Source organism: Gossypium hirsutum, chromosome A04, assembly GCF_007990345.1.
Source record: "Gossypium hirsutum isolate 1008001.06 chromosome A04, Gossypium_hirsutum_v2.1, whole genome shotgun sequence".
NCBI lineage: Eukaryota > Viridiplantae > Streptophyta > Magnoliopsida > Malvales > Malvaceae > Gossypium > Gossypium hirsutum.
The window spans coordinates 63,932,892-63,947,843 of NC_053427.1; the positions used below are offsets into that span (position 1 = coordinate 63,932,892).

Here is a 14,952-nt window from a genome sequence, read left to right on the forward strand (position 1 = left end):
AACCTATTCAGCACCTTCCCCAAAAATGCCTCGTAGAGGTCCTCTTTGTTGGGAACGACCACTGACCCCATAACGACTGGCCCATCCACCGATAAACCTAGTTGTAAAACTACGTCCTCGAGTGTGATTCTACACTCGCCGTATTGAAGATGGAAAATATGTATCTTGGGCATACATCTTTCCACCAACGCATTGATGATTGTAGGACCAAGTTTGTATCCCCCGAGCATGCGAGATGCATGCAAAAATCTCGTATCTTGCAAGTAACAACGAATTTCGATATCTAAGCTCTTTGACAAATTATGCATAAACCCCTGCAAAAAACGATCATCCGCCTATTTATATAGACAAAATAAATTAATTTAAAATATTTTTAAAAATAAAAACTTTAAATTTAACTTAATTGAAAATAACGAAATTTAAAATTTTGTCTTATCGTTATCGCTTAAGTGGCGAAAATGTGCTTGTTATCGGAACGAATCAAAGAGGTTAGCATTCGTGAAAATTTAATCAAAACAAATAAAATACGAAATAATTAAAAAATATATTTTTAAACAAGCGAATCATAAAATTTAGAACAGAACTTGAGAAAATTGAGAGATATTAAGAGAGTTGAGAGTTTAGAAAGAATCAAAAGAGTTAGATTTAAGTGAAAAAAAATGAAAATGGGATGATATTTATAGAAAAAAATGATCGTTGGGCCCTTTAAATATTTTTACTGTTTCCAGCCAACGTTCAAAAAACCGTTGGAATTGACCGTTGGCAAAAAGCGGGTCCTTATGGGCATGTTTTTCCTTTCTCTTTTAAAAAATGACTTATTCCCTAATTAAAAAAAGGGCCTAAAAGACCAAATAATTTTTTATTGCATATATGCCTAATTTAGCCTTTTATCAATTTGATCATTTTTCCTTTTTTAGCTAAATTTAATTATTAACATTTCAAAAAGAGGTAATTCATTTTTCTTTGATAGAAATGTTGATTAAAATATTAATTTTTTAATAATATTAGTGTGGTAGTCCACATGTACTTGTTGACACGTCAACAATAGATAATTTAAAAATTACTTTTATTCACAAAGTAAAATAAATAAAAATTCAGAAGAAATTAATATGAAGTTAATGGCATATCTAGGGGCAAGTACAGGCCTCGATTGCCCTAAAATGAAAAATTTTTCATTTAAGTCCTTTAAAATTTTTAAAATTTTAAATTAGTAAAGATAAAATTGTACTTTGGCCCTACTAAAAATGATAAAATTTTGATTTAATCCTTTTAAAAAATTATAAAATATAGGCTATTCAAATGGTGAAATTATATTTTTATTATCATAACATTACAATTTAATTTCTATCCCTAAAAGAATTTTATGGCTTTGCCCCTGTATAAAGTATATGTGGACTATTATATTTAAAAAGTTAACGTTTTTAAAACAAGAATAAATTTTAAATTGAGAAAAATATAAACATTAAATAGTATATTTGTGAATTAACTCGCAGCTTTGACAGTAACATTTTATTTATAATAATGATCGTTGTTATTATTATTATTATTATTATTATTATTAAAGCATGACTTGGATTTTTTTTTAAAGAAAAAAACATGACTTGGAACTTGGATGCAAACAAATGGGAATGGGATTTGTCTGTTGTGAACGTGATGCATGATGCAAATTTTGTTGGGATAGATATAAGCCTTATGTGGGTGGACCACGCAATATTTTTTACTTTCTACAAATAATTATTTATATATTTCTAAATAGTTAAATTAAAAAAATCCATTAGTGTAAAATTAATAATTATAGGTACATTAATATTTTTATAATTCAATCGTCATATTTTATATATATATTATATTTTTTTTGGAAAGAAACAAAGAAACAGTTAATTAGTTACACTCGTACAATCAAAGAAAAAATCTCTAGATTAGTCCACCTTTAAGAGATTCTGAACCATAATAGGGGAAAATCAAAAAATTACAAATCAGCTCTAGAGCCTAAAGCTCCTTTTGCAAAGCAGTTAGTAACTGCATTTTGCTCCCTGGGAGTATAACTCAAAAGCCAAAAGTTCTCGTGAGATAGAATACTTTGGATTCGCCTAATTAAAGTGGAGTTCGACGTTGCTGAAAAAACTTTCTTGAATGGCCCGGATAACTTCCATGCATATTAAGTTTGGAGTAAATTAAAATTTAGCTTAATTGTCAAAAATACCCTCAACATTTGTGGGTTTTTAGGTTTGACCCGCTAACTCTTTTTTTTTTGGATTAACACCCTCAACTTTACGATTTTTCATAAATCATTCTAATTTTAAGGGAAAACATGAGTTGACCGTCAATCAAACGGAAGGTCAACGAAGTAGCCTATGTGATATGCCACATAAACACGATCACATCATCTATAAAAAATTGTTTAACAAAATTTTTTTTTCCCCATTTTTTTCCATCTTCTGCCTTCTTCTCTCTTTCTCTCTCCCCCTTAGCTGCTGTTATAGTTAAAAGAATAAATAAATAAATAAATAAAAACACCCACCATCATTTTCATCAAAGCGCACACCTGTATTTCGCTCTCTCAATCACTCATTTCAATTACAATAAAACCCAAAACAAACCCATCTCACACTCTTGGTTTCTTTCCTGTTGAAGGCAATTCTGTCTCTTTTGATTTTTTCCATTTTGAAAATTTTTCATTTTTATTGCAAGCTTTAGAGTGCCCATCAACAAATGCCAAATTGATAGAATGTAGCATCTTTTTGTAAATACTATAAAGGTTGATCATTTCTAAAAGAAGACAATGGTATAAGGTTGTGCAATGGGTTTTATAGCACAAAGTGTTTTAATGACACTGATTGTAACAATCAACCAGTTTGCTTCTTCAAACTTGTATGCAGTTCATAGGAAACAAGGCAAATCGCCATCCCCCACTTCTAAACCAAAACCAACCAATACAAAAACAATTACAGCCGAAATTGCAAGGAAAGGTCTCATTTTATCTGTCGTGGCTAGGGATGAGCGTTCGATCGAATCGAATCGAATCGAATCAAATGAAAAAATTTCGAGTTAATCGAGTTTACGAATCATATTTTATCATCCTAATTTGATTTAAAATTTTCTCGAATCGAGTCAAGTGAGATGGAATTTGAATAGAATCAAATCGAATATATTTGTTCGAGTTAAATTTTAAAAAATAATTTTGAGTCCTTATAACCACTGTCACCCATCGTAATAAAATTTGTCTATCTCAATCAAAATTTTTATTAACTTTCATCACCTCATAATTTATTTATTAATCTTTTATATACTTCCTTCACCTAACTGAGAACTTGATTTAGCGGCTCTTTCTAGAAGGCACGAATGCAAATAAAAAACATCTCCTGGATAAGCTTCACGACCCGGCGGTCTTCGTAATAGAAGAGACATTTGGCAATAAGCATGTGCTTGCTTGGAAAGATCATCATAAATGATTAAGGTGTGTTGTTCACGATACATAAAATATTCAGCCAAAGTAGCTCCTGTACAAGGAGCGAGGTATTGTAATGTAGCTGGGGAATCCGCCGTTTCGGCTACTGGGTTAGCTTCTTTGCTTGCTTAGTTGTTTCAATTATCTTCAGATTCGTGTCACTATGTATTTGGAATTAAAAAATATATTAAACGTAAAAATGTGATTTTTTAATAAAAGTTATTTTAAAGATAAAATGTGAAATTGATACCAATATAAAATTTTAACATGAATATTTAATGGCATAATTAATAATTCAATTTTAATATAAATATTCAATATGACTAAACAATTAAATAATATAAATAATATAAAAATTTTAGGGGGAAAGTGGGAGGAAGTAAAAACTTTAGGGGAAAATAAAAAGTTTTGAGGGTTTTTGGGAGTAAAATTTTGAGAAAAAATAAATGGGAGAGCAAAATTTTTGTGAGAAATAGATTTTGGGTAGACTGGGGGTTGGGATGGAAGGGGAGTAAAAGTTTTGGGGGGAAAGTGGGAAGGAGTAAAAGTTTTGAGGGAAAAGTAAAAAGGTTTGAGAGTTTGGGGTAAAAATATAAAATATTATAATTTAATATTCGAATTATTCGAGTTATTCGAATTCGAAAACTTAACTCGATTCGAACTCGAAACTCGAAAAAAAATTCGAGTTGACTCGAATAACTCGATTAACTCGAATAACTCGATTCGTTTAACTTGAAATTCGAATTTTTTTAGATTTTTTAGAGTCGAATCGAGTTTTGCTCACCTCTAACCATGGCTTCCGCTCCTAAACTCAATGGTTCCATAACCAAGCTTCTCAAAAGTAGCGTACCCAATTTTCTTTTGTTCCTTGTTTGTAGTCGATTCTTCTTTTGTTTGTTTGGTAATGTTGAAAAAGATTGAACAAAACAGTAAAAATTTGACAGAGTACTTGAAGAAAACAGAGGAAAACAAAGCCAAGAATGACAAAGAACTATGCTTCTGAATTAGGATAATTTAAATAAATGGCCTATGTTCTCCATTATTTGCTTCTTAGTGATGTTTGTTTTTTTACACCATTACACCCATCACCATTGCAGGTTTAGAAATGAGTTTGCTTTGATTTTTACTATAATTTAAATGGTTAATTGAGAGCGTGAAGTGCATCTGTCAATCTCAAAAAAAAAAAAGAGTTAAGGGCTCAAACTCAAAAATTCATAAACGTTGAGGGTATTTTCAACAATTATACCTTAAAATTTTATAACTATTTATTTTCTATACAAAAACTTTCAACCATTAAATATATATTAGTATACACAATATTTTAGATCAAAATGAAAGAGATATCGAATCGATTCAAAAACTCACATGCATGATAAGTACAAATATCTTACTAAATTTAACATTTAGATGTTTAAAATATCAATTATACAAAAAGATATTAAAATATGTAAAATTACTCTAATTTTACACTCATGTAAGTGGATTCTTCCCCATTAAAATATAAATTTTACAAAATAAAAAATATAATATAAAAACATAAATGTTCCACAATCTTTGTTATACTATAATATTATTGAAGTCAACTATCGAAGTATTACTAGCTAAATTTGGTATAATATGGATTACCTTTTAGATCAAATGTCCATGTAAATTTTGAGTAAAAAGTTTACTTAAAAATTTAGATGTAAATTTATTGATAATTTTAAAAAAAATTACAATCTTAGGATTTATTTATAAAGAAGACTCCTTTGATTCTTTTTTTTTATTTAACTTTAATCCAAAGGTCATTTGGATTTGGTATTAGTTAGCTGTGGATCACTTCAAAGGCCGTGGTAACTTATTCTTGAAACAAGTTTGAACCTCCTTTTTTTCAATTAATTTAATTAATTTAAACCGAAAGGTGGGTTCTTTAGAAAAAAAATTTTTGTCTTCTTGCCCACAATTGAATTAGAATTGGATATTTTTTCTTCAAAACTAATTCTTCGTATTTTTTAAAGTTCTTTGACTTCTTTAAAGATTTCTCTAGAAAATTAATAGGCTCCTAATGCCAATTACTTCAATAAAAAAAGTAGAGTTCTAATAGAATTTAATTGTTTTATAAAGTTTTAAACTCTTTTGTTTATTATTTTTCTCTTATTAATTTAATTAATTAAAGATAAAATAATTATTTGATATTATCACTTAATTATTTTATTTTTAATCAATAATAATATAAATTTTTATTATTTATCTCTTAATTAATTTAAATTAATGAATAAAAATATTTAGGATATTATTATTTTGACCTTTAAGTTTTTAAACTCACATCTCCCATTCAGCCTGCTCGTAAGTCATGGAGCTCAAACAAATTTGGTGCATTCATGTCATGGGATTTAATATTTTTCTCCATTATTTTTACTTTACAATTTCTTTTTGAACTTTAGTGCCTTGAATTTTTTAACTTCATCATGCGGTACTTCAAAGATCAGAAGAAATGGTTTTTAAAGAGATTTCAAAGATCTCAAGGATTGTTTTTTTTTTTGAGAGATTTCAGTGATGTCAAAGTTGAATGTGTACTGCCAAGAGAGAGTGAGTTTGTTGCGGTTAGTTTGGAGACTTCGAAAAATATTGGGATTGGACTGAAGATGTGTTGTATCATAGTCTCCATGTTTCATCATCTACAAGTTTTATCTCTTTATATTTGCACAAATTTTCGAAAAATACATACGAGTGTCGTTTGACATAGTGGTGTTACAAGACACTGGTTTAAAAGGACAAAGAAAGAAACAAGGAAAGCAAAAAAACAAAATAATGGTTCAAAAGTTGATTATTACATACCGCTCCGTTTAAACCGAAACTCCAATGCGCCTTGTTTCACTTACAGCCAAAATTGCACTATTTCCATTATTTAACTTTTAAGCTCATAACAATTACTCCATCTCTGAAACAATAATTGTCCTTAAGGATCGAATTTAGGAAACTTGGCTTTGATCTACTTAAGGGAATCCTTTAGGAAATGTATTGGTCCATTCTACCAGAACCTCAGTAGCTACTTGATGCCCTTTTCGTACCATGTGATGGTCCAATATCCTAACTGATTCTTTGATCCATGTTCCACTAACATCGACTACATGCAACACATTTTGCACAAGAGCTGCTCCTATATGCTTTTTAAGTTGGGAAACATGAAATATTGGATGCACTTTGGAACCAGGAGGAAGTTGTAGCTTGTAAGCAACTTTTTCTACCCGAGCTATTACTAGAAAAGGTCCAAAATACTTGGGAGATAGCTTCTCGCTCTATCTTCTTTTAACAGAGTGTTGCCTATATGGTTGTATTCTCAGGTAGACCAAATCACCTTCCCAAATTTTCTTTCAGTTCTATGTTTATCAGCTTGTTGTTTAATTCGATCCTAGGCTCTCTTTAAGTGGAATTGCACCATCTTCCTAGCAGTCTCCTTTGTTGCAAGGTCCTGTCCACTATAATTATAAGAGAGTCTCCTGCCAAATAGGGTACATGATGTGGGAGAGCTTAACCATATATTGTTTCATATGAGGTGGTACGAATGGCAGAATGATGAGTGGAGTTGTACCACCATTCTGCTAAGGGGAGCCAAATAAGCCAATCACCAGGCCTTTCCCTAGTCATGCACCTCAAATATCCCTCCAACCATCTGTTTAGCACTTTTGTTTGCCCATTAGTTTCAAGGTGATATGCAGTAGAAACATGCAACTTAGTTCCCACCCTCTTGAAAAGGTCCTGCCAGAAGTTGCTGACAAATATTCTATCTCTATCTGATATTATGAGGTCAGGAAGGCCATGCAACTTGAAGATGTGATTCAAGTATTTATGAGCCACAATCAAGGTTACATAGAGATGAGATAAGGCTAAGAAGTGTCCAAATTTAGTAAGGCGATCCACCATAACCAAAATTACATGTTTCCCCTTAGAGTTTGGAAGTCCCTCGATGAAATCCATGCTAATAGAAAACCAGGCCCTGTCTAGTATTGGTAATGGCTGTAACAATCCTAATTTGGTTAGAGTCTCATATTTACATTTTTGGCATGTGGGACATTCTTTAGTCTAGGCCTTAACATCTTTAGACATCCCTTTCTAGTACAGTAGAGAAGCCATTCGATTTCTGGTAGCAGCAACACCAGAATGACCCCCAATAGCACTAGCATAAAAATGGTGGAAGATGGCCCTTTTAATTCCCTCATCACTGCCTACCACTATCTTTCCTTTTCTTTTTAGGAACTTCCCATCCCATGCATACTTGGGGTGTGGTAATGATTGATTTTAGACTTCTGCATATAGTTTATGAAGTTTAGGATCAGAAAGATAGAGGGCTTGTACCTTGCTCAGCAGCTCAGAAACCACGGTGACTCTTGTCAATTGCCACAGTTGACCAGTGGTGATAGACTTTACCCTCGAAAGTGTATCAGCTACTGTAAAAGCTCGATTTAGACCCTATTCGGAACGGTGATTTCGGGACCACGAATCCGAGTCAGAAAAATATTTAAAAATATTTTCTATGTTTATTATGTGTGAATTTATATCTGTGAAATTTTTTATTTTAATTTTGTCGTTTGAGTGCTGATTTAATAAAAAGGGCTTAACTGCGTAAAATGAAAAATTAATGGTTTAATGTGTTAAGGCCGAATTGAATGTGTCTTTATAATTTGTAGTATTTGTAATGAAATTTGTCAATGAGAACATGATATGGACAGTTTTGGCCAAGAATTATAATGGTTTTATATTTTATTTTAAAGGTTAAATATGTAAAATGATTATTAAGTTATAATAAGATAAAACATAAAATCAAAACCCAGGTGTTCATCTTCTTGGTTTGACTGAATAAAAAAAATAAAGAAAGAAAAATAAAGCTTTTAAGGGTTTGGCCAAAGACTAGCTTGATTAAGGTATGTAACTAGCTTGGTTTTTTTTTATAATTTTTACGTTTTTGATATCGTTGCAGTGTAATGTACAAAGACCATGCTTGAATTTCTGATTTTGATGAATATTTTGAGTTATGCCATTGATAAGTAATTGAGCTTTGTGATGTTAGATGATGAATTATGAAAGATATGTTTTGGATTAATATGTTCTGTTTGGAATTTTTGATAAATTTGACTAATTAGGGCTAAATTGCAAAAATAATAAATTGAGGGACTAAAATATGAAATAAATGAAATGTATGGACTTTTATGAACATAAGGAAAATTCGGCCTAAGCATAGTATATTCAAATTTTGGATTTTTGTGTTTTGTGCAATTTGGACTAAATTGTAAAAAGTGTGAAATGTCAGGGGCAAAATGGTAATTTTCCCATTATGTGTTTTTGGATTAAATTGAATGAAATTATGTTTGAATGGGTTTAATTTGAATATGTTTAGATCAAGAACCAAAGAAATCTGATTTGGATCAGGGAAAAACAAAAGTTGTTGACTAATCGTTTCGTTCCGATTTTCGTTGTCCGAAGTAAGTTTATAAGCAAATAGATGCTATTTATTTGATTAAATATGAACTATATATGCTGAAATGAATAATGTGATACTATATATATGTGGAATCTGAATATGAAAAAGCTTGAAAGCTATGTGTATGAGTTCGATTCGATCGACTTTTGACATCCGAAAGCCTCGTATGAACCTTAGGATAGCTAAGATACATATGTCATGACATAGGATTTTCGATATGTGTTCTCATATAAGACCACGTCTGGGATGTTGGCATCGATAAGTGATTACATGTTAGACCTTGTCTGGGACAGTGGCATCGATATGTGATTACATGTAAGACCACGTCTAAGATATTAGCATTGTACGATATGTGTGATTATTCGAGTATCCTATTCAATTCCAAATGGTTCAACGAGCAATGATTAGTTTAGATCGAATGTGTAAATTGAGCTAAAGTGAACAGGTATGTGATAGTTGATTACTTATTTGAAAATAAGGTAAGTTGATTATTTGATATGTGATGCAAATTATACATGATGTTAATGTAAATATATGTGTATTTGTGAAGTATATTCAACCACATGTTATGAATAAGTATGTGATATTAAAGTTTGATTCATGAGTTTATGCATATGAGTGTGTATATATATATTCGGTTATATAATGATATTATACCTTTGAAATTGAATGATACTATGATAATAGATATGTATATTCAGCCAAGATAAAGTTTATATATATGAAAGTATATGTTGTGTAGAAGGCCCAATCTGCCCGGGCCCATTACAGAAAACAAAAAACATTAATAAAACCAAAATAATAAAAATCCATAGTCCATCATTACAAACCAATGGCCCAAACCTGAGACCCAAATTGAAACCCAAAATAAAACCTAAATCTATTAGCCTAGACCTTAACCCAAAATCTCATTACACCCAAAACCCCCAACTTAATCCCTAGCCCAAGTTACAATAGCCCACTGCTAAAACAAGCCCAAAACAGCCCAAAGGGGCCCAACAATTTGAGAGTACTAGAAACCCTAGAGGTTTCTGGAACATGCTAGCACCGCAGCCAGCCAGAGAATCGGGCTTTCACGAATGGTTTCCCATGAACGGCCTCGCCATGTTAGCAGCACCACGACCTTTATACCTGCAGAAAATGACAAAAACAACAACAAATATACATCAAAAAAAGGGTAGCGAAAATAATGAAAAGAGATCGAAGGAGTTTCTTTTATTTTTCTTTTTTCTCTTTATTTAGCTATAAAAGAAACCGAATGTAAATTGAAAAGGGCTGGATTTTTTTCGAATACAATAGCAAAAAAAACATACACAAAAAATTGATAGCAATCAAATACAAAAAAATCAAATACATTTGAAGCTAGTTCATTCTTGTTTTTTTCCTTTTCTTCTATTTTGTTTGAATAAATCATACAAATAGGCAAAAAAAGAAGGTTTGTTTACCTATCGTTAGGCATCGATCTAGTCGGCGTTTGCTCCTCCGACGGATCCCTAGGGACCGTTTGAAGCCATAGCGGAGATGGAAGCATATTTCGGTGCCGTCGAGGTCTACATGGGAGATTAAGAGAATTTAAAAAATGATTTAGGGTTTTGTTTTGATGAAATGATCTGCTAAATGATTTTTAGGGCAAATTTTAGCTTTTATATGTGTTTAAAAACATTGTCGTTTTAAGCCGAGAGTATTGGCGTTGAAATGGCGTCGTTTCACGATGTAACCCGACCACCCGACCCGTTTACCCTCACGACTCGCGCGTTTTCGCGGTGAAGGGATATTTGTGCTATAAGTCCCTCTCCTACTACATTGATCCTTAATTAAGCCTCGATCATGTTTTATTTATTTTTACATTTTCCTTGGGATTTGCGCATTGTTTCAATTTAATCCTTATTTGAACGTTGCGTTTTGAGATTCGGGATATTTATATTCTAAGTCGCTGCTCATTTGTGCGCATTTTATTCTGATCCTCAACTCTGTTTTAATGATTTGCTTTATATATATATTATCCTTTCAATTTTGTTTCTTATTTCAATTAAGTTTAAGTTTATGTTTTTATATTCTTAAGATTTATTTATTATTCATTTTTTAACCTATTATTTTAACATACTATTTTGAACTATTTTATTAATTTCATTTTTTTTCTTTTGTATATTGTTGAATTGTTTTATTATATAATTTATTATTTTAAAATTTTCTCCATGTAATTCTATGTTTAAAAAATTTTATATAATATTTATCCTCATACATTTATATTTATATATACATATACATAATTTATATTGAATTACTTATTTAAATCCCCTTTCGAACATGTTCATATACTTCTTCTTTTAAATTTATTTATTTATTATTTGTTTCTTTTAAGAATCCAATTTTGGTATTATATTTTGTTTGTTTCAAATATTTTCCTATATTATTATCCTTTTATATATACATTATTTATATTAAGTTTTTTTCACTTTATGTATATTAATTATTGCGAACGGATAAATCTTGTTTCAAATTATTTTGTATGATCTTTAATTTCATATTATATAGATAGTAGTTCATATATATTCTTTTATATATATATATTTTCATACGGTTATATTTATATAATTCATTTATGTTAAAATTTTCTGACATGTACAGTTTTAAATTCTTATATCGGCATACATGTGTATAATTTGTATTATAGTTTTATTCATTTTAGTTGTAAATTATTTTTGAATAGCACTAATCTTAAACTTCTTCTTATAATACTTATTTTGAAGATCATTCGTATGTTAAACTTTGTATTTTATGCATTAATTATTTTTATTTATTTTATAATTAATTTCAAAGTTTTGCATGTATTGTTTGTCTATATACATATAGTTTATTTTATATATTGTTCATTTGTTTATTATTTGTTTTTGTGTGTTTTAATTTACATATTTGCACCTTTGTAATATTGTTGATAAATGGTGTAATATATTAATTATGTACATGTTCCATATTAGTTACTTTTCCATATTAGTTACTTTGCTTTTGTATTTTCGTGTATTGATTTATGATCGAGCTTGCTTACTTATTCACCTTAAATTGTTCATTTCATTTTTTATTTTAAATAAACCGAATAAATGTACTTCATCGCTTTTATATTCACCCTCATTTAAAAAACCTCTCAAAATAAGAAAATATTTCGTGTTTGGAAATTCGAGAAATCGTGCCCTAACGTGCTGGGATTCGATTTATCATTTGACCAAATAACCGAATATCCTTTTAAAGTTTTGATGCATGAATTTTGGAAATTATAAAATAACCTTGGTATTGAGAGTTTGAAATGTCATGTCCTAACATTTTTTATTCTTTCGAGAAAAGAGAATGTTAGCATCCAATTCGAATTATCCAAACATTTTTTGAAAGAGATTGTATTTTTAAAATCTTTTCAAATTTTCAACATTAGGAAATTAATTAATCAATTAGGTTCCAATTTTGGGCATTACGAAGGTGCTAATCCTTCCTCGTACGTAACTAACTCCCGAACCTATATTTTTAATTTCGAAGGCCAAAATCAATATTTTAAAAATAAGATACTTTATTAGGTGATCTGACCACACCTAAATAAAAAGGATTGGTGGTGACTCCATAATTCGTTTTAAAGTCGATCCCCGTTTTTCAAAAATTAAAAAATGATTTCGACATGTTGTATATGAAACTGTAAGCTTGAAGTTAAATGTGATTATGATAACATGAATTGGTTTGGTTAAATTGAGTTGATTATCTCAATGAGTTATTTATTTGCTTATGACTTACTAAGCTATGATAGCTTACTGTGTGTGTATGTTTGCCTCTGTTTTATAGATTTTGGAGACAAGTTACGAGCTTGAGGATCGTCAGCGAAGTTTATCACACTATCGACTGTTTTGGTACTTTTATAAGTTTGAACTTGAACCTATGGCATGTATAGGCTAGTTTATATATTTGATTTTGGGGTATGTAAATATGAGCCATGCGAAAATGGCTTATTATTTTATTAAGCTTGGATTTTATGCTTTGATCAGATGATGGTTATGTTTGGTTTTGATGTTTCGGCTATGGTTTATTAATATTTGAGGCTTGAGTAATGATCTAAATAAGGGATGTGTTTTTGATTTGTGGTACATGTTTTGATAAGCTATGATATGACTTTGTTATATCTTGTGAATTTGGTTATTTGGTGTGGTTCATTACTGACATGAAATTTGATATATAATTCATCTTGTAAATTGACTTGGAATTGCTAGATGATGTTTATGCATATTCGGCTAATGATAGATAAATTAAATATATATGCATATGACATATTTATTTGTGGTTTGATATTTAAAGGTCAAGTGATTAGTATAATGTTTGATTTTTGTTATGTGCATAAAGGGTTAATGGCATAGAAGTAAAATGGCTACTTTGATTCAATTACTTATTAGTAAATAATGAATATGTATTGGGTATGTTTTTTTAGCTAAATGGATGGTCATAAAGTGACAATTTAACTTTTGTATTCGGTTATGCAATGATAAATTTAATTTAAAATTGAATGGTGGAATTGGTATAACTTTAGTGGTTAATTTTGATAGCCGAATAGGTGAGAAATGAATTGGTTGTGTACTTGTAATTTTGTCATGATGTTAACATATAAATTTTGGTATATTTTGATTTTATAATTATGCTTAGAAATGATTCATAGATTGGTTGAATATATGATGGTTAGCCATGTTATTTAGTTTGCGAATTAGGTATGATATGATTTGACATTTGTGTTAAAAAATGGTCTATCTTGATATGGTAATATGCGCATGAATTTGCAATGTAAAAGAAGTATGTTTAGCCATGTTGTAATGTTAGCTACTATCTTTTATGCTAATGAATATTACGTTGTGTGGTATGGGGTGATATGGTATAATATTCGAATGATATAGAATTGATGGCCATATAGTTTGAACTTTGTAATTATGAAACATATGCAAATTTTGGTTTTGACATATAATAGCTTGGTTCAAATACTTGAATAGGCTGACGATATTGATGTAATTGAATTATAAAGTATGTTAAATTTTAATTGGTTGAATTGTTTACATATGCACATTTGATTTATATGAATCAGTAAATGGTTGCTATTCGAGTTTGAGAATTATTGGAAAGAAGTTGATATACCCTTGTACATGTAATGTATTATATGAATGTACTGAGCTGTGTTTTGTCCAGTAATGCCTTGTAATGCTAATCCGACAACGGATACGAGTTAGGGGTATTACAACTACAACATTGTTTGAACCTTTTCTGTAAACAATTTCATAATCGTATCCCAACATTTTTGCCACCCATCTTTGTTGAAAACGGGTGATGGCTTGTTGGTTAGACAAAAACCTCAAGCTTTCATGATCTGTTATGATTTTGAAGTGTCTCCCTACCAAGTAGGCATGCCATTTCCTGACTGCTAACAACACAACTAACATTTCCTTCTTATAAATTGATAGAGTCTGGTGCCTTACCTCCAACCCTTTACTAAAAAAGGCTATGGGTTTACCTTGTTGTTGAAGCACAACTCCTACCCCTAACTTGAAACATATGTATCCACTAAGAATTCCATTTGAAAATTAGGCAAAGTAAGTACGAGGGCTAAACAAAGGGCCTCCTTGAGTTGTTGGAAAGCTAAAGTGGTTTGCTTATCCCACTTCCATACATTCTTTTTGAGAAGACTGGTGAGTGGCCTAGCTAGGAGGCCACTGTTCCTAATAAAGCACCTGTAATAGCAAGTAAGACCTAAGAAACTCTTTAAGTCCTTGATACAGGTAGGTGCTGGCCAGTTTGCTACACATTTTACCTTGTCCTAGTCCATAGCCATAGTTCTATTAGCTATCATATGCCCCAAATACTCTACTTGCTCAGTGCCAAAAGAACACTTGCTTTTCTTGATATAGAGCTGATATTGCCTTAGTATCTTAAAAACTATATGCTCTAAATGATCACTCAAATTTTCTGAGAACACCAAAATATCATCAAAGAAAACCAAAAATGTTTTTCATAAGAACTGATTGAAATGGCATTC

At 30.5% G+C, this 14,952-nt stretch overlaps 1 long non-coding RNA gene across 1 annotated transcript; it reads right to left on the bottom strand.

Annotated features, from left to right (window-relative positions):
- Positions 1 to 9,600: 9,600 nt before the first annotated feature.
- On the bottom strand, positions 9,601 to 10,740 carry LOC121228131 (uncharacterized). The gene is made up of 2 exons (XR_005925602.1): positions 10,352 to 10,740; positions 9,601 to 10,037 (listed from the first exon to the last, which is right to left on the bottom strand). It is a non-coding gene; the product is annotated as an uncharacterized lncRNA (long non-coding RNA).
- Between the last annotated feature and the right edge of the window lie 4,212 nt (positions 10,741 to 14,952).